A 22,249-nucleotide genomic window follows, 5' to 3' on the forward strand; every position below is an offset into this window, starting at 1 on the left:
TAGATGGATTTACTTAGTGTTCTTTATGAAGATTTCCAATTGTTTCTCAGGAGTCTTCCAGCACATGATGGAACTTGAACCTCTTCCTTATATCTAAACAAAATTTTTCTCTCTAGAATTGGTTCTCTTATTCAGATTATAGTCTGTCATAGTGTATTTGTTCCTGAAAGTATCTTCACTCTTGTTCTTTTTAAAATTAGATTGGATGTGAGAGTTTTGTGTTTTTTTTGTAATTCATGTGAATTATTTTAATAGTTAGTTCTAGAAAGTCCATGGCACTATACAAAAAGCAAAATCATGAACATTAAAGCTGAGGGCAAGATTGTATGTATTATGTCCACAAAGAAAAGGAATTTGTCATTTATTCTCAATGACTGCTAATCATACGTGGGGAAGAGAATAACACAATACTAAAATATTTCATCCTCCGTAAATTAGTCTTCCTTAGAAAATTCTGATTGTGCAGGTAAAATATAGCATTTATAGCTTTCATTTAAAAATACAAGTTTTAGGAAAAAATTTAGGATTTTTAGAATGAGAATTATAAAAGTCAATGCTAAAGAAAATTCTACTTTCAGGTAATGTGTATCTTAAAATATTATGAAAAATACTCTTTATTCTGAAAACAGTGTCTGGAAAGAATACCTGAATTCCTATAAAACCACTAGTTGTCATTTTGGTAACATTAACAAGAAAACACATTTACAATGTAGCACTGTCATCATAGGTCACATAAGGACAGAATAAATGCTGCATATGCATTAGGCTGAACATTACTTACATAATATAGGATCTTTCATTTCATATTTTGATAAACTGGACTACACACTTAACTATAATACTCTAAAACCATTTGGGAACATTTTCCTTAACTTCCAGCCCTGAAAATCCATTCTAATATCTTTACCAGTAGTCACTGTAACCAAATAAAATTAGTGTTTTGTGGCCTTAGTATTAAGTTGAAAACCTAGTATATCTGAAGGTGTGATGAAGTGGCGCCATCTTTCCACTTGTTTATATGGTCTGAGATCACAGTTCGGCACAGCGGACAGGTCTTCTCTCTGTTAAACCACAAGGTGATGCACTCTTCACAAAATATATGCTGACAGATGAGAAGAATTGGCTTTTGAAATTCAGCTTGACATATTGAACAAATATCATCCACGTCTGAACACTGTCTCTTGCTGGCAGGGACTCCGTAACTTGGTCGTGTAACAAATATTCTCAAAACCCGTCTGAAAGTTCTCAGGTGTCCAAAAAAGTCCAGAAGTTTTAGTATGAGGTAGAGTAAAGCCAGCAATATCCCAAGACTCCATCTAGTTACATTACCAAACTCCCCACAGCTCGTAAGGTAACGAAACCAAACTGGTATGGGAACAAAAGTTCGGTAATACTGACATAATTCTAAAAGCATATACCAATAACCCTTGGATTTAAAAGGGATGATGAAAGAAGGCACCAATAAAATAAGGCATTTTAAGCCCATGAAGAAGAATTTCAGAATGAAGTCTGTAATTCCAACAACCCAAAGTACTTCCCAGAAGCTTGAATAGTCCAAAGTAGGATTTAAAAAAATTAAGCTGTAATAAAGTGACTGAGAATGAAAGGTGTAATATAAAAGAACAGAAGATCCTGCTAAGAATACCAGTAACCAAGCACACTGAATCTTCGAGCACCTTTCTCTTAGAAAAACCTGATTTACAATGCTTTTGTTTGCATATATAAAAGTTGTAAGCAGCCCAATTCCAAGAGAAATTCCTGTTATATGCTACATAACAAGTTTGACACCCAGAATCAAAATATATGGAAGACTCTTCTGCAACCACTTGAAGAGATACCGGAATTCTGAGAAGGAGCTGCTACCATGATCTCCACACTCCGTGTCGCTATCATCAGGTTGCCTGGCTTCGTTGTGGGAGTGGCTCCGTAAGCGACTATGCACACATCCATGCGTACAGCTGTGGACACCTGACCTTGTATTTCTGGAGCCTGGATTCTCAGCACATTCTTTAGGTAGGGAGCTTATCTGGATATGAACATCTCCAGAATAAAGACAGGAAGCTTCTCCTGTCCGTCTTGTTCGGACACACTGGGAGGCTGAGGCATTCTCACCGCCTGCAGCTCCTGCAGGGCTGTGCAGTTGACTGCAGTTGGCTTGTATGGCCCGTGAATACATTTTCTGTGATTTCTTTGCTTCAGGGCTCTGTCTCCTCTCATGACGGTGAGCGGACCAAGGCCCAAGCAGCGACGGCAGGAACAGCGGGAAACGCTGTCTTGAGGCCTTCGGTCAGAGCCATCACCTTCAGACCCCGTCGCAGGCAACTCTGGCCCAGCTCGGCCGATGTGAGAGTTTTTAAGGAGTCTCGTTATCATCCTCATCCCTATTTATGTTGTGAACTAACTGAGAAAAAAAGAGTAAGATATTTAGGAACCAAAATATTATTTATTATGTGATAAAGAGGATATTGGAGAATGTGACTTATATCCTTGGACAAGTAACTTCCTCTTGAAAGTGAAAGTCGCTCCGTTGTGTCCGACTCTTTGCAACCCCATGGACTGTCCATGGGATTCTCTAGGCCAGATTACTGGAGTGGGTAGCCTTTCCCTTTTCCAGCTTCCTCTTACTGGGCCTCAAAATTGAACAGACTTAATTCTCCAGTCCCAGGCAGGATTGGGGGACCTGCTCTGTAGGACTTCCAGTGGGAAAGAACGAAAGAGATGAGTGCTCCCTTTAGGCAACTTGCTCCCAGGGGCAAAAAGTTGGACCACTTATGCCCAGTTTTTTATCTTAAACTGCCAGTCAAATGACATCATTCCTCCTGACCTGAGAAAGATTGAGTGAGGGGACACAGATAAACTTAGATATTCTTAACAGCGGTACCTCCACCCTACCCCTCATGGATAAAAATATCAGAAATGGGAAGAAAGCCTTAGCTGGTTGAAACCTAGGAGATGGCTAGCCTTTTGCAAGGAAGGATTTTCTTTTTTCTCAAGTACGAAGACTGGCAGATGATTGAAAAAGATGAGGAGGGATTTCATTTCCCATTCTGTTACCCACTACTCTCTCCACAAAAAATCCTGGTAAACCTCAGATAGGACACTGTGGGCTTGACATCTGTCACATAAGAGTTCAAGATCTTTAGGTAGATCCTAGCCTATAAGTTGGTAGCCTTTGGTTTAAAACATTAAAATTACAAGCTTCCGAAGCACATCTGTATATTAAATAGTAGAAAATTATTAGATGATAAGCCCTTTTCCTGAACTGTGACAGCTTCAGTAATCAGAGTTGGTTTGGTGTGAAGGAGCTTTGTAACATCATTTGTTAAACAAACTAAACTATCTAGAACTTTGTCGTGTTAATCATTTTGGACATGACTTGTTGAGAAGGACAGAACTGGCTTACCACAGAGAGCAAAAATCTTGAGATTGTGCTCTTCTTTAACTTAAAAAGCATTAACAAAACTTCTTCAATGGCCTTTTGAGTCTTTTCCCAGTAAATTTCTTTTTTAAAACAGTTTTTTTGAGATATAGTTTCATTAACCTTAAGATGCACCTATTTTAAGTGTACACTGAAGTGGTTTATATAACCACAGTCAATTTTAGAATATTCTCAGTACTCCAAAAGAAACCCCAGATCCCTTCGCCATCACCCCCCAACTTCCTGGTTCTTAGGCAGACTGCTTTCTGTCTTTGTAGATTTGCTTATTCTGGACATTTTATATAAATGGAATCATGCAATGTGTGGTCTTTTGTGATTGGCTTATTTCACCTAGTATAATATTTTCAATGTTCATCCATATTATAGCAAATATCAGTAGTTCATTTCCTCTTATTGCCAAATTGTGTGGTGTATCCCCATTTATTTATCCATTCATCAGTTGATGGATATTGGGGCCAGTTAATTTCTTTGCCTTCCAAGAATACCACTTCTTCATAATGGTAAAGTGGTATAAAATTTTTTCCTTGGTTTTTTAAAAAGTAACATCATCAGTATTACTTATTTCAGCATATCAAATAACAACTTTGAATAAAAATTCAAAGACCAGTCTTTTTACAGTGTTCACAGATCATACTTGAAGCTTGAAATAATTTATAATACTGTGAATTTCACATCATAGTCCAGATTTTCCAATATGAGATGAGATTTCCTGAACAAAGCATTTATTTTACAACCTTAGTTCCAAAAAGCCCCTCTTTTTACTATTATCAACAGAGATGTAGGCGGCTTCAGGATGAAGGATGAAGCTAGTTGACCTAAAAGATTTGGTGAGGGGGAATTTGGGACCAAGAACATAGACAGAAGTCATGAGAGAGTGGAAAAATCTAAGAGGAAGGAAATTCTGAAAAAGGTATTACAGAGTGATGACAGCCGTTGCATTTATTAGACTGACGAGACTTGTTGAGTTCTTCCTCACTTGGCTGCATGAACCCCTTTCAAAGCTGGCATAGTAAGAGTAATATACATCAGTCCTCCACTGTTCAGCTTAGTATAAACCTAAAATAGTTCTGTTGTTAACCCCTTTCCTCATAAATGTTGAGTTTGTATTGGAGTTGCAGTGTAGTAAAATAACCCATGAGATTTGAGTCAATCTAGATTTGATTTTTTAATTCCCTTTTTATGAATTTTATGGTTTGGGGCATGTAATTTGATTTCTCAGCTATAAAATTGGGAATAGTATATTTATCTCAAAGGATGGTTGTAAGAAAATTTGGCATATGAAGAATTAGCACATGGCCTAATATATAGCAAATGCTCAAGTTAGTCATTGTTATATGAAAGGTCAAAACATCCTAATTTTAAAATGTTTCCCTTTTGTATTATCTGTTTCATTTATTTACCTATGTCCTATCTTGTTCTAAAAAGAGATTTAAGGCAATAGTGTGTCTGTGGTGAATATTTCTGAATCCAGCTTGGGGAAGGGAGCTTTCCGGAAATACAGACTGTGAAGTCAGTTGCAGTTCTGATGTTAACTTCATGGGATATATGTAAGTACCAAAACCAAGGAATGCATGAGTTTATATGTTTCTGAAACAGACTAAAGAGGTTTTCTAAGTGAAAGACAGCCTACCATACTGGAAAGAGCACACAGGATTTGGGTTAGATCAACATGTAGTCAAATCCCAGTCCCACAATTTGCTAGCCATATAATTGATCTTAGACAAGTTGTAGTTGATGATTTTTTTATTAATCAAAGTTATATCATTCAGATGTGGTTAATACCTCTTGTAGAACTTCAAATTGCTGCGCTGGTTTAGACCCCAACTTTCTGTTCTCCTGTATATTAAAGATTGACTGGTTTGCTGAGTGACTGAACAATAGATAAATTAAAGAATAGTATCTGCAGTGAATTGTGAAAATCATATAATTTCCCAAATTATTTTTAAAGGACTATAGTGATCTGTAAAGCTTTCAGTTAGAGTACAGTCAATTAGTCTCACCTCAAAGGCTGAAAATAAGTTTGAGATATATGAGATAGTTTCTTGATAGAAACCTGGCAAATAGTACAACTGAAAATTCTTCAGTTTTTGTTTATGAAATAAAATTTCTTGTAGTTGTCATTAGCTTCTTCAATGTACCTGTGAGTTTATGAGTTTTTCCATACCCCATTTCAGTGCATACTTAAGCAGTGGGCCATATTTCATAATCTTACAGGGGAAATTTAGACATGTAATAAAGTATTGCTGTTCATGAAATTATTGTTATTGAGTTATAAATAGCTTAATCAACTTGAATGGATAATTGTTTACATAGTGACCTTGTTTTATATCCTCTGAGTAACCCAAGAAATTAGGCTGTACTGTGGCAGCAGTGATAATATATAAGTGTAAATTTCATATCTACAACTTAACTTATTTATGATTATTCACATAAACATAGCATTCATATTTTTTTGGTTGTCAGAATGTTTTATTGTCAAGCTCTGAAGTTACACATGTTTTTCCAGGTACTTTCTAGAATTCTTTGCCCAGCTAGCAAGTAACTGCTGATAAGTTTGATACTTAAAAAGCATGGTCCACTTGGTAACAATAGATTATGGGTAGTGCTAACATTATTTTATTCTTTATTGACTGTAGACTGATGAAAAGGTAATATTTAGCAAAGCTATTGTTGAAATAGCTAACTAACACAACCTTATTGAAATAGAGAGGTTAACTAAGAGCATGAAGGAACCTAAGGATCCTTGAAAATCAAGGTGAAAAAATGAAAGTGTTAGTTGCTCAGTCGAGTCTGACTCTGTGACCCCGTGGACTGTAGTCCACCAACTTCTCTGTCCATGAAATTCTCCAGGCAAGAATCCTGGAGTGTATAGCCACTCCCTCTGGGGGATCTTCCCGACCCAGGGATCGAACTTGGGTCTTCTGCATTGCATGCAGATTCTTTACAGTCTGAGCCATCAGGGACGCCCATTTAGCAAGCGTATTGTTGAAATAGTAGAGAGGTTGGATAAGAGAATGAGGGAACATAGGATCCTTGAAAATCTAAGTACCTAAAACTAAGTATTTGGATCAAAATCACTTTTCAGTAACATACCTCTCTAAAATTTATTATGTATTCTCTCATTAGCTGTAAATCACAGCTAAATTGAATATCCTTACTGGATATGCCATGGGCAAGTAGAATGAAATAGTCCTTTGGGATTTATTGCTTTAGAGTTGACAAAGAAGCATAAAGATTTGGGTGTTGCTATCAATGATACTTGCATGTACTTATGAGTATGTATAAACCAGAATATATAGTTTACTTACATGACATTTCTGTTTATGACTTCAGTTTTTAAGCAAACTGACAGTTCTTTAAATTGCTTTTTTTTTCTTTTTAATTGAGATGAAAAGACTGCACTTTTTCTATGTCTCTTTACTAGCTTTGCTATAAATAAAAGGTCACATTTGGTATTTTGACACTTGCTGTTGTGTATATTGAGCAAAAAGGCAGCTGTTGACTTTTAATATAGATCTGTTCAACAGAGACCATATACTGCTATCATTAGAGATTAAAAAAAGTAAAGAAAATGCAGTTGGTTGGGTCAAGTAAGAAAATGGGAGAGGGGAATTTCATTGGGTCTCCCCATTTGTGGTATAGTCACAGTAAGTTATTTACCTGGAACATTATTTGGTCCACTTTCAGCTATAATACAGAAATTTTTTTCAAAAATAGGACATGTTCAAAGTAAGGCAAAGATCTCCAAGGCCATTTCATTTATGACCAGTTCACTTGTAAAGTACCATCCATTTTAATAAATCTTTCATTTAGTGTGAATATTCCTTAAATCTTCACGTAGATATTTCCTATACCACTGTATTTATTATAGACAGTCTCACAATAAATGCTTATTAAGATATGTGTGGTCTGTAAGGAACTGTACTAAATATTCTGAGATATTTCTTTTAAGTGAATGAAAAAGTATTTTATCTTTGAGGAACCTCTAAAGTGTATGGGAAGATTTATTTCAGTTCATTTCTATACATCACTGCTAAATTTATCTTTCTAAAGGATAGGATGGTAATATTCAGTTCAGTTTAGTCGCTCAGTCATGTCCGACTCTGCAACCCTATGAATTGCAGAACTCCAGGCCCCCCAGTCCATCACCAAATCCCGGAGTTTACTCAGATTCATGTCCATCGAGTCAGTGATGCCATCCAGCCATCTCATCCTGTCATACCCTTCTCCTCCTGCCCCCAATCCCTCCCAGCATCAGGGTTTTATCAAATGAGTCAACTCTTCACATGAGGTGGCCAAAGTATTGGAGTTTCAGCTTCAACATCAGTCCTTCCAATGAACACCCAGGACTGATCTTCTTTAGGATGGACTGGTTGGATCTCCTTGCAGTCCAAGGGACTCTCAAGAGTCTTCTCCAACACCACAGTTCAAAAGCATCAATTCTTCGGCGCTCAGCTTTCTTCACAGTCCAACTCTCACATCCATACATGACCACTGGAAAAACCATAGCCTTGACTAGACGGACCTTTGTTGGCAAAATAATGTCTCTGCTTTTTAATATGCTATCTAGGTTGATCATAACTTTCCTTCCAAGGAGTAAGCATCTTTTAATTTCATGGCTACAGTCACCATCTGCAGTGATTTTGGAACCCCCAAAAATAAAGTCTGACACTGTTTCCACTGTTTCCCCATCTATTTGCCATGAAGTGATGGGACCAGATGCTGTGATCTTAGTTTTCTGAATGTTGAGCATTAAGCCAACTTTTTCACTCTCCTCTTTCACTTTCATCAAGAGACTCTTTAGTTGGTCTTCGCTTTCTGCCATAAGGGTGGTGTCATCTGCGTATCTCAGGTTATTGATATTTCTCCCAGCAATCTTGATTCCAGCTTGTGCTTCTTCCAGCCCAGCGTTTCTCATGATGTTAAATAGTTGCAAATACTTATAAGTACTTGCTTTATGACAGCTACTTTTCTAGACATTTTTTACATGTGTGAACCAATTTAATCCTCACAACATGCCTAAGTGCTGCTATTAGCCCCACAGAGATACAAAGAAATTAAGTAAGTTGTCCAGGGTCACACAGCTGCTAAGTGGAAAGCTGAGATTTGAATCTAGCTCCAGAGTCCTGGCTTTTAACTACTGCATATGTTTGGACCAGAAACCCTCAGTGACCCTCATCTACCATAGCACAGAAGGCCCTTAGTGATCTTCGCAACATGCCTCTGGCTTATCTCACCAACTTTTGATCCTGCTTTTCCCTACATGGGTCTACATTCCAGCCCCTCTGTATTACTTTTCTGTTTCCTAAGTATAATCTGTAGTCTCTTTATTCATCTCTAAGTCTTTTGTTTATGTTGTTTATTCTCAGTGTGATGCTCTTTCATGCTTAGCAGTTCCTGTCGGTCAGTGTCCTACCCATCTTCCAAGCATATATCAACTGCTGTCTTCATAAAAATCTGTTTTGATCCCCAACCTCACGTGATTTTTCCCTCTTGTGTGTTTTTCATGGTAGGATATCTGTATTATGGCTATTTGTATGTTAATTTCCCTGCTTTCTAGCGTAGATTTTTAAAGTTCTGTAAGAATAGGGCTTCCTCCCTGGCTCAGTGGTAAAGAATCCACCCGCCATTGCCAGAGACACAGATTCGTTCCCTGGTCTGGGAAGATCCCACATGTCTTGGAGCAGCTAAGCCCACGCACCACAACTACCGGAGCGTGTGCTTTATACGGAGCCACAACTACTGAGCCCATGTGCCACAAGTACCGAAGACTGGTCACTCTGGAGCCTGTGCTCCACAATGAGATGCCTTCACACCGCAACTAAAGAGTAGCCCCCACTTTCCACAGCTAGAGAAAAGCCCACGCAGCATCGAAGATCCAGCACAGACAAAAATAAATAATTTTTTAAAATTTTATATATATAAAAAAGAACAGGGCGTAAAATTTATTGATCTCTGTACCTTAGCACTCACTCCAATTTGCACTCGGCAGGAAAGAGGAAGTGTTACGGTTGACACTAAGTCTTTAAACCTGGAGTAGGGAACAGAATTGGGAACTTTGGACAGTGAGCTGCTTTAAGGGCAAAAGTGATGATTTTGGTTTAGAGGTTCTATTTCAAGTGAGTATAGAACATCGAAGCAGAAAGGGGCTGATCAGGAAAGAGGGATTTGGCATCCCTAATTGTCATCTCTCATTTTCACAGATATGATATTTATATTTTTAATATACCAAGTTTTCTTGAAGTAGCTGTATGTCCACGAAATTCATAATTTTTTTCCATGTTGTCAGTTGGTTTTTATTTTGGAGAGTAAGGTCCAGCTACTATCTAGTTATTCCCAACTCTGAAAAAAATATTTTAAGATGAAAGTTAATTTGTAGGTTGATTAGTTGATTCTGTGGGTCAGTACAGAAATTAGGTTACTAGGCTAGTCTGTAAGACCATGTCGTGACTGAAATATTTACTTCTGTATAAAAAAATAGAAAGCAATACAGTTACATTACTGATAAAAAGCTTTTTAAAAAGTAGAAATAGCTTGTATCTCTGATCCTTTGTCACTTTGACTTTAACACAGATTTCTTCTATGTGACAGAGGTGCTTCACTGAGATTCTTCTTAACATTTGTCAACAATATTTTGAGTCATTTTTTACTTACAAATCACCCTGGCAGAGGAAGAAAAAGAAGACTTGCAGAAAATGTATGTAAGAGATTTCTTGAGGTAGAATATCCAGAGATAGAATTAACTCAGTGGAGATGAGGAAGATTTGTATGAGTGCATGAATGTCTGTGTGATTTGTGTGGTGTGTGATGGTAGGAAGTAGACATGGGGAAGATAAGGAACTTATAGTGGATGAATGATCTCTCCATGGGAAAGCAAAGTGGTACAGAATAAGCTGGATCCAATATTCTTCATCCAACCCCCATGAGAGGGACCATTAGTCCTGGTTAGTATTGTTACTGTTTGTTGAGGGGCCCTATGAATGAATAGAATAAGGAGGAAAATAGTATTTTCTGTGTCAGTTGGGGTACAAATGGTACAAATTAAGTGTTTTTAACTTGAAAAGTGTTTCTGTTGATACTTGGCTTCTAATTTAGGCTTTGCTGTAGATGTTTTGTTTGTGCTTGAAAAATTACCTGAATGCTTTTTCTTTCTATTTTTCCCAACCAAAAAATAGTTCCATGCTCCTCTTTCACCATCCATCCATCTCTTGATTTAAAATAAAAGTGGGTGTATATGATATAATATATTGAATTCTTGGGAAAATATTAATAAAGATGTTGTGAAAGGAATACAGGCGTGAGGCCAGAATTCAGCTCAGAGTCTGGCTCTGCCACTTTCAAGCTATGTGGTTTTGGACTTCTTGCTTGACCTCTAAGTTTAGTTTCCTCATCGGTTTGTTGTTCAATTGCTCAGTCATGTCCAATTCTTTGTGACCCCTTGGACTGCAGCACCCTAGGCTTCCCTGTCCCTCACTGTCCCCCAAAAGTTTGCTCAGTCTCATGTCCATTGAGTCAGTGATGCCATCCAACCATCTCATGCTCTGTGGCCTCCTTGTCTTCCTATATTCAACCTTTCAGGCATTAGAGTCTTTTCCAGTGTGTCCGCTCTTTGCATCAAGTGGTTGAAGTATTGGAGTTTCAGCCTCAGCATCAGTCCTTCCAATGAATATTCAGGACTGATTTCCTTTGGGATTGACTGGTTAGATCTCTTTGAAGTCCAAAGGACTCTCAAGAGTCTCCTCCAACACCACAGTTCAAAAGCATCAATTATTTGGCACTCAGCCTCCTTTATAGTCCAACTCTCACATCCATACATGACTACTGGAAAAACCGTAGGTGCTGGGGTCCAGCCTCAGTAAGCGGCGCCACAAACAGGGAACCTGAAGGTAAGCCCCCTCATTGTATAGTTTTCAGGACGGCTAGGACCCCACTAGGGCACTGCAGGCCCCTCTGCATAATATAGGTAAGGTGAGGAAAGTGGGTAGGCTTCAGGTTTCTTCTTTAGGACCCCACTAGGGTGCTACAGGCCCCCCTGCATAAGAAAGGTAGGGTAAGAAAGGTGGGTACGTTTCAGGTTCCTTCTTCTCTAAAGATCCTCTCCTTTTTCTTCTCCTAATTGCTAACAAAAATGGGTAACAGTGAGTCAAAAGAAAGGCAACTTTTTATTGGAGTGATATTACAACTATTAAACAAGAGAAGCATTAAAGTAAAAAAAGGCCAGAATTCAATCTTTTTTCACATTTGTACAGGAGCAATGTCCTTGGTTCCCAGAAGAGGACACTGTTAACTTAGATACATGGGAAAAGGTGGGAAAACAGTTAAGAGATTATTATACTTTACATGGACCAGAGAAGGTGCCCACCGATACCTTCTCCCTGTGGAGTATGATTAGAGATGCCTTAGATCCAACTCATGAATCCGAAAGAGTGACAGTTAAGGGAAATGAAGACGATGATGAGTCCAAACCGAGCTATCAACAGTTAAGAGAAATGTTAGCTGCTCTGAACACCGGTAGTCATCCAGAAGATGGGGACGAAAAAGAAAAACAACTTTCACCCCAAGATGAGGAAGATTTAGAGGAAGCAGCAGCTCGTTATCATTCTGATGAGAATTGGTCCCTTTTTGCCAAAGACGCTTCTAAAAGTCTAAGAGCTACATTTCCAATTAGGCCTTCTATACAATTCGATCCTAAAATCCCTAAAATATCCTCAAAACAGGGTGAAAAAGGTATGGGGCGATCTCAAGCCCCCATGCCTCCCCCTCCATATGGGGGTAAAGGTCCTTCCTTAGGTTTTTCACGAAGAAGGGTGCTTTCAAGGCACAAAAATCTCAAGAGCAGTTCTCCTGGGTTCCCTCACCCTCCTGCTCTCCAACCGGGTGCCCTTCCCAATAAAATCTCTTGCTTTGTCAGCACATGTGTCTCCTCAGACAACTCATTTACAGGTGTTAGACAAGAGTCCAGTTTCAGGCCCTGAAAGGGGTCCCCCTTCCTGCAACACGTAGGTTTGACTATATTGACCTTTGTGGGCAAAGTGATGTCTCTGCTCTTTAATATGCTGCTTAGGTTTGTCATAGCTTTTCTTTCAAGGAACAGACGTCTTTTAATTTCGTGGCTGCAGTCACTGACCACAGTGATTTTGGAGCCCAAGAAAATTAAGTCTGTCACTGTTTGTGTTGTTTCCCCCATCTATGTACCATGAAGTGATGGGAACAGATGCCATGATACTCGTTTTTTGAATGTTGAGTTTTAAGCCAACTTTTTCACTCTCCTCTTTCACCTTCATCAAGAGGCTCTTTAGTTCCTCTTCACTTTCTGCCGTAAGAGCAGTGTCATCTGCATATCTGAGGTTATTGATATTTCTCCTGGCAGTCTTGATTCCACCTTGTGCTTCATCCACCTGGAATTTTGCATGATGTACTCTGCATATAAGTTAAATAAGGAGGGTGATAATATATAGCCTTGATGTACTCCTTTCCAAGTTTGGAACCAGTCTGTTGTTCCATGTCTATTTCAAACTGTTGCTTCTTGACCTGCATACAGGTTTCTCAGTAGGCAGGTAAGATAGCTGGTATTCCCATCTCTTTAAGAATTTTCCACAGGTTGTTGTGACCCACACAGTTAAAGGCTTTACCACAGTCAATGAATTTTGGAATTCCCTTGCTGGCTTTTTTTTTTTTTATATGATGGATTTTGGCAGTTTGACCTCTGGTTCCTCTGCCTTTTCTAAACCCAGCTTGTACATCTGTAAGTTCTCAGTTGAGGCCTAGCTTGGAGGATTTTGAGCATGACCTTGCTAGCATGTGAAATGAGCACTGTTGTGTGGTAGTTTGAACATTCTTTGGTATTGCTCTCCTTTGAGATTGAAATGAAAATTGACTTTTTCCAGCCCTGTGGCCACTACTGAGTTTTCCAAATTTATTGGCATATCTCAGCTATTTGCAACACTTACATAGCATCATCTTTTAGGATTTAAAATAGCTCAGCTGAAATTCCAACACCTCCACTAGCTTTGTTCGTAGTAGTGCTTCCTAAGGCCCACTTGACTTCATATTCCAGGATGTCTGGCTCTGGGCAAGTGATCACACCATCATGGTTATCTGGGTCATTAAGATCTTTTTTGTACAGTTCTTCTGTGTATTCTTGCCACCTGTTCTTAATATCTTCTGCTTCTGTTAGGTCATAGTGTTTCTGTCCTTTAATTGTGCCCACATTTGCATGAAATGTTCCTTTGGTCTCTCATTTTCTTGAAGAGATCTATAGTCTTCCCCATTGTATTGTTTTCCTCTATTTCTTTGCCACGTGTGCTGGGGCCAGATACCATGATCTTTTATTTTCTGAATGTTGAGCTTTAAGCCAACTTGTTCATTCTCCTCTTTCATTTTCATCAAGAGGTTCTTTAGTTCTTCACTTTCTGCCATAACGGTGGTGTCATCTGCATATCTGAGGTTATTGATATTTCTCCTGGCAATCTTGATTCCAGCTTATGCTTCTTCCAGCCCAGCGTTTCTCATGATGTACTCTGCACATAAGTTAAATAAGCAGGGTGACAATATACAGCCTTGACGTACTCCTTTTCCTATTTGGAACCAGTTTGTTGTTCCATGTCCAGTTTTAACTATTGCTTCTTGACCTGCATACAGATTTCTCAAGAGGCAGGTCAGGTGGTCTGGTATTCCCATCTCCTTCAGAATTTTCCACAGTTTATTGTGATCCACACAGTCAAAGGCTTTGGCATAGTCAATAAAGCAGAAGCAGATGTTTTTCTGGAACTCTCTTGCTTTTTCGATGATCCAGCAGATGTTGGCAATTTGATCTTTGGTTCCTCTGTCTTTTCTAAAACCAGCTTGAACATCTGGAAGTTCACAGTTCACATATTGTTGAAGCCTGGCTTGTAGAATTTTGAACATTACTAGCGTGTGAGATGAGTACAATTGTGAGGTAGTTTGAGCATTCTCTGGCAATGCCTTTCTTTGGGATTGGAATGAAAACTGACTTTTTCCAGTCCCTTGGCCACTGCTGAGTTTTCCAAATTTGCTGGCATATTGAGTGCAGCACTTTCACAGCAGCATCTTTTAGGATTTGAAATAGCTCAACTGCAATTCCATCACCTCCACTAGCTTTGTTCATAGTGGTGCTTCCTAAGGCCCACTTGACTTCACATTCCAGGATGTCTGGCTCTAGGTGAGTGATCACACCATCGTGATTATCTAGGTCATGAAGATCTTTTTTGTACAGTTCTTCTGTGTATTCTTGCCACCTCTTCTTAATATCTTCTACTTTTGTTAGGTCCATACCATTTTTGTCCTTTATTAAGCCCATCTTTGCATGAAATGTTCGCTTGGTAGCTTAATTTTCTTGAAGAGATCTCTAGTCTTTCCCATTCTATTGTTTTCAGTAGCAGACTTTATTTTGGGGGGCTCCAAAATCACTACAGATGGTTACTGAAGTCGTGAAATTGAAAGACGCTTACTCCTTGAAAGAAAAGTTATGACCAAGCTAGACAGCATATTAAAAAGCAGAGACATTACTTTGCCAACAACAGTCTATGATCAACAAAGCTATGATTTTTCCAGTAGTCACATATGCATGTGAGAGTTGGGACTATAAAGAAAGCTGAATGCCGAAGAATTGATGCTTTTGAACTGTGGTGTTGGAGAAGACTCTTGAGAGTCCCTTGGACTGCAAGGAGATCCCACCAGTCCATCCTAAAGGAAATTAGTCCGGAATATTTGTTGGAAGGACTGATGTTGAAGCTGAAACTCTTAATACGTTGGCCACCTGATGCAAAGAGCTGACTCATTTGAAAAGACCCTGATGCTGAGAAGGATTGAAGGCAGGAGGAAAAGGGGACGACAGAGGATGAGATGTTTGGATGGCATCACCGACTCAGTGGGCGTGAGTTTGAGTAAACTCCCGGAGTTGGTGATGGACAGGGAGGCCTGGCATGCTGCAGTCCATGGGGTCGCAAAAAGTCGGACACAACTCAGCAACTGAACTGAACTGATATCTTTGCATTATTCACTTAAGGTGGTTTTCTTATCTCTCCTTGCTATTCTTTGGAACTCTGCATTCAGATGCATATATCTTTCCTTTTCTCCTTAGCCTTTCAATTCTCTTTTCTTGGCTATTTGTAAGGCATCCTCAGACAAACATTTTCCCTTCTTGCATTTCTTTTTCTTGTGAATGGTTTTGGTCATAGCCTCCTGTACAGTGTAATGAACCTCTGACCATAGTTCTTCAGGCACTCTCTTTCTCAGATCTAATCCCTTGAATCTGTTTTTCATTTCCTCTGTATAATCATAAGGGATTTGATTTAGATCATGCCTAAATGGCCTAGTGGTTTTCCCTACTTTCTTCAATTTTAAGTCTGAATTTTGCAATAAGGAACTCATGATCTGAGCCACAGTCAGCTCCCAGTCTTGTTTTGCTGATTGTGTAGAGCTTCTGCATCTTTGGGTGCAAAGAATATAATCAATATATTAAATCAGTATAATCAGTCTGATTTCAGTATTGACCATTTGGTGATGTCCTTGTATAGAGTCATCTCTTTTGTTGTTGGAAGAGGGTTGCTGTGACCAGTGCATTCTCTTGGCAAAACTTTGTTAGACTTTGCCCTGCTTCATTTTATACTCCAAGGCCAAACTTGCCTGTTACTCCAGGTATCTCTTCACTTCTTACTTTTGCTGATGAAAAGGACATCTTATTTTGGTGTTAGTTCTAGGAGGTCTTGTGGATCTTCATAGAGTCATTCAGCTTCATCTTCTTCAGCATTAGTGATTGGGGCATAGGCTTGGATTACTGTAATGTTGAATGATTTGCTTTGAAAATGAACTGAAATTATTCTGTCATTTTTGAGATTGTACCCCAAGTACTGCATTTTGGACTCTTTTCTTGACTATGAGAGCTACTCCATTTCTTCTAAGGGATTCTTGCCCACAGTAGTAGATATAATGGTCATCTGAGTTAAATTCGCTCATTCCTGTCCCTCCACCCCGAGAGCATTGTCTTCTACAAACACAAAACCTGGAAATGGTTGAGGAAGATGGAACCTCCTAACCATTGTTTGGTGCGGGAGTTGGTGTTCCGGCAGCATATTGGGTTGGGCTAGTTGGGATGGGTCGCATTGGACTTGTAGCTGCATTGTGCCTACTGAGTGTCTGTCCGGGAACGGGAATAGCTGGGTAGAAGGCAGAGAAGGGGGCTTCCCTGGTAGCTCAGCTAGTAAAGAATCCACCTACAATGCAGGAGGCCTCGGTTTGATTCCTTGTTCAGTAAGATCCTCTGGAGAGCATACCCACTCCAGTATTCTTGGGCTTCCCTGGTGGCTCAGATAGTAGAGTCTGCCTGCAATGCAGGAGACCTGGGTTCGATCCCTGGGTTGGGAAGATTCCCTGGAAGAGGGCGTGGCAAGCCACTCCATTATTCTTACCTAGAGAATCCCCATGGACAAAGGAGCCTGGCAGCTACAGTCCATGAGGTCACAAAGAGTCGGACACAACTGAGTGACTCAGCACAGCACAGCACATTCCTGTCCACTGAGTTCACTCACTGCTAAAATGTCAGTGTTCACTCTCGCCATCTCCTATTTGACCACTTTTGATTTACCTTGATTCATGGACCTAACATTCCAGGTTTCTATGCAATATTGTTCTGACAGCATTGGACTTTACTTTCACCACCGGACACATCCTCAGCTGGGCGTCCATTCCTCTTTGGCTCAGCGTCTTTATTCTTTCTGGAACTATTTCTCTGCTCTTCTCCAGTAGCATATTGGACACCTGCCAATCTGGGGTGTTCATCTTTCCGTGTCTTAGCTTTTTGCCTTTTTATGCTGTTCATCTGTAAATGGGGATAATGCCTATTGCCTTGCAGAGTGGCTGGACAGATCAGCATACCGGAAACACCTGCCACCCTATGTGCAGGCACCTGTGATGGGTCGCTGTTGTTGCTAAGGAGCTAAATGGATCACTCTCTTATCACATCGCAGTGCATAAAATGTAATGTTGAAATTGGCTGTTTCCCCTCATACAGTCACCAAAAGCAATCTTGATTTTTTTTTTTCCAATTCGGACATATCACTGTGTCAGACCTGGTTGCCCATATCATTTTTACCATACATGCCTGATACTCAACCTGGATTGCTGTCTTCTTCCTTCCAGTTTAGTGCACTAAGAGAAAAAAGTACCAGGCAGCCTACTTATTATGTATTTATTTATTTGGTTTTGTCTGCCCTGGGTCTTCATTGCTGCGTGCAAGCTTTTTCTAGTGGCGGCGAGTGAAGGCCACTCTTCATTGCAGTGCGCAGGCTTCTCCTTGCAGTGACTTCCCTTGTTACAGTGCATGGGTTCTAGGGTACACAGGTTTCAGTAGTTGTGGCGTACAGGCTTTGCTGCTCCTCAGCATGTGGAATCTTTCCAGACCAGGGATCAAACCCATGTCCCCTGAATTGGCAGGTAGATTCTTAACCACTGGACAACCAGGGAAGTCTCAGGTAGCCTATTTAAATGCTTATATACAAGTTGTTCTGCATATTAAAGGTAACATGTATTTGGGGATTTTCCAGTAATGATGACAGAATATACTAAACCACATTTCTGTCAACCTTCTTACTGTAACTAACATTTGCTAAGTGCGCTATGGATGTAGTTTGTGGCCCAAAAATAGATTTCCTCCTAACCAGCCAACTATATAAGCCATGACCTTGACCTCCTTTGTTGAAGTCAGTAACCAAGTAATAAAGTGTTCTAAAAGTAAAGGATGATTGATAATCACAGGTAACTTATAAGATAATTTGTTATAGTCCTATTCGTTTGCTTATTATGAGGCAAAAAATGAGAAACTCTGTATTTTCCTATCCTGTAGATAAAACAATTATATTGAAAGTTTAAATTTTTAAAATCACTAATTGAATCACTGAAAAAACCGTAGCAATGAATCTTCGATGTATATAGGCCTGTAAGATCACTTTCAGGACTCCCACTTTCACAAGATTTAATGGGTTAGGATCAGAAAACAAACTCTTACGTTGAAGTGTTGCTGATATAGGACTAACTTCCAGAGTTTTAGAGGACTGTTTCTATCAGTAGTATTTGCCTGTAACCATCCAGTAGGTAGATATCATCCGTTAACCACCTCGATTCACACTGGTAGCCAGTAAGATGCTTGCTTTAAGTGGACCACCTTGTATTTAAGATTTTATTTTTTTGACTTTCAAGTTGTATTTTTTAAATTGGAGTATCGGTGATTTTCAGTGTTGTGTTAGCTTCTGCTCTACAGCAAAGTGAATCAGCTATGCGTACACATATATCCACTCTTTTTTTTTTTTTTTTTGATGTCCTTTGATATGCTCTTGGAAGAAAGGGTTTCTTGGCCAAATAAATTTGGGGATAGCTGTATCTTTTCTACCACCTCGTGGAGCTCTTCACAAGGCACCTTTTTTTTTTTCCCCCATTTATTTTTATTAGTTGGAGGCTAATTACTTTACATCATTACAGTAGTTTTTGTCATACATTGAAATGAATTAGCCATGGATTTACATGTATTCCCCATCCCGGTCCCCCCTCCCGCCTCCCTCTCCACCCGATCCCTCTGGGTCTTCCCATTGCACCAGGCCCTGAGCACTTGTCTCATGCACCCAACCTGGGCTGGTGATCTGTTTCACCCTAGATAATATACATGTTTCAATGCTGTTCTCTTGAAACATCCCACCCTCGCCTTCTCCCAGAGTCCACAAGTCTGTTCTATACATCTGAGTCTCTTTTTCTGTTTTGCATATAGGGTTATCGTTACCATCTTTCTATATTCCATATATATGTGTTAGTATACTGTAATGGTCTTTGTCTTTCTGGCTTACTTCGCTCTGTATAATGGGCTCCAGTTTCATCCATCTCATTAGAACTGATTCAAATGAATTCTTTTTAATGGCTGAGTAATATTCCATGGTGTATCCACTCTTCTTATACATTCTTTACCCATATGGGTCATTACGGAGTTTTCAGTAGAGCTTCCTGTGCTATATAAGTAGGTCCTTATTATTTATCTATTTTATCTCTAGTAGTGTGTATATGTCAATTCCAGTCTCCCAATTTATCCCTCACCACTTAAGATTTTAATTAATGTTACTGTGAATATCTTCAGAGTTAGCAGGGAGGTTGGTGCATTTTGGTTTTTACTACTGTTCTGTTTCTTTTCTTTCTTTATTTTTGTCTCTGTTAAGTTGTTGGCCAATGCTTTTGTTCTCTTTGTTAGCCTAGAGTTAATGTAAATACTTAAATACTTTATCCCTTATATATCGCCTCCTGTTGCCTTCTGCCCTCCCTCTTGAGGAACTTGTGGCAGATCCCCAGCTTGACCATTCAAGCAGTTCACATCCAGTTGAAAAAGTCTGGGTTGCAGATATCCTCAGCCATCCCAAACGGTGCAGTTCCCAGTGACTTTTCTTGTATCCCCTTAAGTATACAGCCAAAGCCCTCTAATGTGGCTAAGGGCTCCCATTTTCTGATTTGGGGTGTTTTTTTTGTTTTTTGTTTTTGAGGAGAATCCATCCATTTCTTTGAGGAACAAGACTGTCTTTTGACTGTATGATTATAAACTACAGAAACACTTGCTCCTTTTTTGTGAACTTATTCTCTTCTGCATTCCAGAAATTCTTTAGCGATTCTGCTCTGTTGTTGACATTTTCCCATGCTGTTATAGAATTTTTCTAAATGTAAATTGCTTGGGTCATTTCACTGAGATTTGGAGAAGGAAGAAGAGCAAACTGACTCACTTTGTCTCCCAAAGTGAAAGTGTTAGTTGCTAAGTGGTGTCCAGCTGTTTTACGACCCCATGGACTGTAGCTTATCAGACTCCTGTGTCCATGGAATTCTCTAGGCAAGAATACTGGACTGGGTAGCCATTCCCTTCTCCAGGGGATCTTCCCAACCCAAGGATCAAACACAGTTCTCCTGAATTGCAGGCAGATTCTTTACTAAGAAGCCCAAAGATGTGTCAGTTCAGTTCAGTCGCTCAGTTCGTGTCCAGCTCTTTGCGACCCCATGAACCACAGCACGCCAGCCTCCCTGTCCATCACCAACTCCCGGAGTCCACCCAAACCCATGTCCATTGTGTCAGTGATGCCATCCAACCATCTCATCCTCTGTCGTCCCCTTCTCCTCCCATCCTCAATCTTTCCCAGCATCAGGGTCTTTTCAAATGAGTCAGCTCTCCACATCAGGTGTCCAAAGTATTGGAGTTTCAGCTTCAACATCAGTCCCTCCAGTGAACACCCAGGACTGATCTCCTTTAGGATGGACTGATTGGATCTCCTTGCAGTCCAAGAGCCTCTAAAGACTCTTCTCCAACACCACAGTTCAAAAGCATCAATTCTGCACTCAGCTTTCTTTTAATAAATGCTAATTGAATGAGAGAAATCAAAAGAGATTTAGTCCATATTAGTTTATTGTATTTTAAATTTTTATTAACACTCAGAAAAGTTGTTATATAGTAATTTTCCTAAGTCACACTTTTTTTTTTTAAGTAAGCTAGAAAAGATATGGCTTTCCTGGTGCCTCAGTGGTAAAGAATCTACCTGCCAAATGCAGGAATCATGGATTCCATCCCTGGGTTGGGAATAGCTCCTGGAGAAGGAAAGGGCAACCTGCTACAGTATTCTTGCCTGGGAAATCCCATGAACAGAGGAGCCCGGTGGGCTGCAGTCCATGGGGTCGCCAAATAGTTGGACATGACTTAGCGACTAAACAACAAAACAACAACAAAAAGAGGCTTAAATGCTGTAGCCCCCAAATGGTAAGATCATTGGGTGATGGGTTTGAATGCAGGAGACATTACATTAGTTAAGTTACTAATAATACAGACTAGAATCTGGATTCAAATTCTCCCTGTGCTGTTTGCTAGTGGCATGGTCTTGGCTGACATACTTCAGAGGTCTCTTTATTTATTTATTTATTTTTTCAGAAGTCTCTTTAAAGGTTAAAGCATTCATGTATATAAAACAGTGCTTGGCACATGTGTCAACTAAAATTAATGGGACTAACTTTTGGAGATTCTTTGCTATAATCTTTTCAATAGTCATAGGCAGTTATCTTAAAATTGATCATAAATGCTGTGTAGCCTTTCGTTGTAGATATAAATGTCACCATACTAGAATATAGAATCTAGCCCATGTACAAATGGACTTTTTTTTTTTTACCTTATATAAATAATAATACCACTATAATGAAATGCTAAAAAAAAAAAAAAAGCTTTACTTGAACTATGTATATGTTTCACATACTCACAAAAAATAAAAATGATAGCAAGAAAGTAAGTCCTACTGTTGAATACAAATTGAAACCAGTGAGCCTAACTCTATGTCAGACTGATAATGTAACTACCAAGGAAAAAATAATTAACTTTTGAATACAGTGCTCTGATTGTGCTCTCTTAGTGGGCCATACCTAAGGACAAAGGGACCAGCAAGGAAATGTTGATCTTGGTAGGTAGCGAACCCCCTATAGTAGCTCTTAACAAGAAATGTTATTCCCATTTTGCTGATGAACAAGTATAGTTGAAGAAGGGAATGATTTGTTAGGCACATTTAATTAGGTGGTAGAGCTGAATTTAAAAGCCCATAACCTGTTCATTATACCACACTACTTTTTTAAATTGTTACAGTGTGCTGTTCAGATGAGTCCTGGTTTCTTTAGTTCTTCTCTTTCGTTTATTGTTCCTCCCTTCCCTTTTATTATTTCTTTTCTTTATCATCTGTAAAATTAGTCAGAACCTCATTTTCAAGAGCTTCCTGACCTCTTGTATCTCCTTTCCTTCAA

General features: G+C 39.3%; 1 protein-coding gene and 1 pseudogene across 1 annotated transcript in view; one reads left to right on the plus strand and one right to left on the minus strand.

Annotated features, from left to right (window-relative positions):
* MOSMO (modulator of smoothened) overlaps positions 1–22,249 on the plus strand; it is an 82,782-nt gene that overhangs the window by 5,915 nt on the left and 54,618 nt on the right. The window lies entirely within an intron of this gene.
* On the minus strand, positions 215–17,239 carry LOC139032846 (E3 ubiquitin-protein ligase RNFT1 pseudogene; annotated as a pseudogene).

Source organism: Odocoileus virginianus, chromosome 33 (assembly GCF_023699985.2).
Source record: "Odocoileus virginianus isolate 20LAN1187 ecotype Illinois chromosome 33, Ovbor_1.2, whole genome shotgun sequence".
Classification (NCBI taxonomy): domain Eukaryota; kingdom Metazoa; phylum Chordata; class Mammalia; order Artiodactyla; family Cervidae; genus Odocoileus; species Odocoileus virginianus.